We start from the raw sequence: 3,667 nt of genomic DNA, 5'->3' as shown, positions 1-3,667 counted from the left end.
CTACAACTATGCTTCCTGGTATTGTTCGAACCATTCGTATCGTCCCCCCACGACTTGACTGATCTGGAATACCCCTCAAGACTGAGATGCGGCTTCACAACATTCAGAGGTACACTGCATCGTCCGCAATCGGCCATTCCAAATGGCCCATTTGTCGCCGTTTCTGTCTCAAGATTCGAACTCGGGTCATATCGTTTATCTGTCGGGAGCTCTACCCGTAGACTAAACTATTTATCACAAAATATAGGCGGCCCTTCGGAGATATGTCCGATCTCTGAGCGTGTGGGCCCTGGCAAGATACCAGTGGCAAGGCTGCTTTACCAAAATTCTGCTAATGACAGTGTAAGTATGACTATCATACTGATACTGTCATCAGCGCAATCGTGTCATACTATGACACGAATTGTGTTACATGATCATATTCAATATATATTCAATGTAGTATGTTTCCCCCATTTCCTGGACTAGAAGACTTCTGGTAGAGTTCTCAGTTGTGAGTAAATCCGATAACGCAGAGGATCTCACATTGATGTGTCGTCCGGTGATAATAATAGAGATGGCTCGGCTGGATGACATGCGCCCTCGACCAGCTTTCCGCGGCGATCATAGATTCACACTCATCAAAGGCGGATCCAAGTCAGGCTACTGAGTCCTGATACTCCCGGAAGGCTCTACCGGGGTTCGTAAATCATTCAGAGCTTTTCGGAAGCTCAACTCCCAGAGGATTCATAGGGTCGTATATCGTTTCGGGAGCAACGTAAAGTAAGCAGTACAACGGCAATATCGCACTGGTCGAAACTAGCGAGATGTATGAATTAGGCAAATGCCGCATACTCGGCGGTAATGTCATGCAATCGACCCATCGAATGGTATTATGTAACCACAAACTAGCTATCGATTCAGCAACATCTAAAAGACACTTAGGGAGTAGGGAAAATTTCAAGGCGAGGACTCTGACCTGGAACACACTTCATCGCTTCATCTCTTCCTCGAATCTCCACTGGTAGGCCTACACCTCGAACAGTGCCATGGCTTTCTGGGATTGGCTAGGTCGGGTAACGGGTATCCAGTCGCCATACACCAAGCTTCAGCGCAGTCACTATGCTACCACCCCGTAGAGATGCATTTCTTTGATGAGCAATATACTTTGGGTGAGTCAAAGTAGCCCCAACAGCATGCTGACAGATCTCTCCTCTTAACTGAGGGTAGTTCAGAAGATGGAGGGATAGAGTGCGGAGGCCATTCGAAACAATCGAGCCCCCTTACTCTAATGCTGGACTGAGTGGGCCGCTCAGAGTGGCTCGGAGGGCCTGCGCTTGGTCCTGGCGTGCTCCTCCATAGCGGATAGTTTCATTCAACCTCAAACCGGGACCGGCCACACCTTTGCTGAGCTTCCTCTGCAGTTTCGCTTCAGCTCTTGGCCACGCCACTTGGTCATCGACTTCAAAGTGACGTCCCAGAGCTACCACATGGGAGCACCTACTTCTCGCTGCAAAAGATTCCCAAGTGCATCTTGGACCTCCATCCCGAGGAAGCCGAGTGACATCAGAAGTAGTAGTGAAAGTCACAACTTGTGACTCACAAGCGATATCTTGTCCATTATCCTCTTCACAGTCTGGAAGTCTGCGTACCTCTGCGTTACCCTCAGGCATAGCATCTTGTCAGCCACTCCAATCCGTCTGGTGCATTGGTTTGTCGCCTCGGAATACGTACACATGTTCTCTAACACCAAAGTGGTGAGATGCCTTGCGTCGCAAGGCTTGCGACAGATATCTTTGCAACAAGAGGCTCGATGACAGGGACCACTCACTGATGACGGGAGAGCCCTAGTAAGGGGAAAAAAGATAGAGTGGCTAGAGCTGACACCTTATCTGACTGGTGAATAATCCTCCCGTCGACTCGATGCTTATTATATGCCGAGACGGCTTTAATCTCCTGCTAGAACGTAAGCAAACTGCAATAAAGCTCGCATCCTTCGAGAGCGAAGAAGGGTCTTCTTGAGGAATCTGTGGAATACCTCAATTCCGTTACTCGTTCTCCCGCCCACGCCGTCATTGTGACAAACAGCCCACCGGTAACGGAAGCTATCGGTATCGAGTCATTCTCCACTCGCCATAGAGTTGAGAAAATCAACCGCTTTAGCCGCGCCTTTCTCGTTCCATTTACCGAAGAAAAGCTCGACGAGAGAGATGAATTCTGGCTGACTTGAAGCTTCAGCTACCGCCCTCAGATCGCTCTTCAACTCGCCCCATAGCCCTGCTCTCATTCCAACTGGTTTCTTCCTTTTGGCCGCTTGCATGAAATGGAAGAAACAACAGCTCATAAGTGCCTGTTCGAAGGCCGCAGACAGAGCACCGTGGAGAGCCTTGGAGCGGCTCCAATGGAGCCATCTTGAATAATTCGGGTGATCCGAGCTAATTCGCACACACCCACATCCCTGATGAGTTCGTGGAATGATCTCAGGACATGTTCGATGCTGCGTCTATTTTCACTCCTAACCAGCCCCACTAGAATTGGTCGAGCAGCGTTCATGGAGGTCATGGTGAAAACCGAGCATTCCGCAGCAATCAAATTAAAGGTAACATCAGCAGCAATTTCGTCACTACTCAGATAATTATGTAGCAACCGTAGTGACCTGAACCCGATCGCCATCTCTAGAAGATTCCCATATTCGCCAACTTTCAAAGTGGGACTCGGGGTCATCAAGCATATGTTCGGTTTATCGCGTAGATGCTCGTCCATCTCAGTGGCATCTTCCAAACCAGTTCGCTTTATGACATCGATAATGTCTGATACCTGTCACGAGCCGAGCTGGAAGTGGGCGCTGAATAAGGGGCAGGAACACTTATCCTGGAGGACATGTAAGTGACAGTGTACACCACGAAGCACACCTCTTCAACGGCTATTTGGTAAATAGCATATTCAATTGGGACTGCCGATCGGAAGCGAAGATAAGATCGTGGAAGAACGTCAATTTGGCTACAGTGTCTTGAGAACTTCAATTCCGAAACATCAGTAAATACAGTCTCGAATTTGGGAATTCTCGTCTCGAAAAATATCGCTTAACTCAATAAAAGAAACTTACTAATCAACCATGTGACATGGTCCTTGTCGATGGAAAACTGTTATCATGGCCAAGACTCTGGCAAACAAAAAAGACCAATGGTAATATACTATATGCATGGCTCGTGACTATGGCATACTACCATGGGTAGTTTTTGTTTCTAAGTCTTTCTTGTTTTGAAATATTCGTCCTGATAGGTGTGATGCTTCGAAATTGAAGTTTTTAAGGCGTTCTATCCAAATGGAAGTTCTGCATTCTGCATATTCAAAAGGAAGTAATGTCTCACCTACTACTTCCTACTAGTAATAGCCTCGTCTAGGTTGATGCTTGGTAATAATCTGATTAGTTATGAGTTATGACAATCAGTGACTGTCAGTCACAACTGGATAGTGATATAGACTATTAGGGCCGTAAGCCTTGTGGAAAGCCTCTAATTATTCGATACTTACGTTGAGATCTCCAAGATCTTTGCCGATGTCACGTTGTACTTTTTCTAGGAGAGCTCAAGTTTTCGTCCATATAGTCGACGCGAGTAATTGACGTGACAGTATTCCGAATGTTACCTGAGAGGGTCGAGAGTGAGCAAAGACAACTAGTGAGCGA

At 47.2% G+C, this 3,667-nt stretch overlaps 1 protein-coding gene across 1 annotated transcript in view; it reads right to left on the bottom strand.

Annotated features, from left to right (window-relative positions):
* The window catches only part of Pmar_PMAR008410 (Calcium-dependent protein kinase, putative), a gene marked incomplete at its 3' end in the record, with an annotated part of 13,860 nt that overhangs the window by 8,662 nt on the left and 1,531 nt on the right, over positions 1-3,667 (bottom strand). The window lies entirely within an intron of this gene.

Source organism: Perkinsus marinus (genome assembly GCF_000006405.1).
Source record: "Perkinsus marinus ATCC 50983 genomic scaffold scf_1104296974734, whole genome shotgun sequence".
NCBI lineage: Eukaryota > Perkinsozoa > Perkinsida > Perkinsidae > Perkinsus > Perkinsus marinus.
This window is presented reverse-complemented; position numbering and strand designations above follow the sequence as displayed.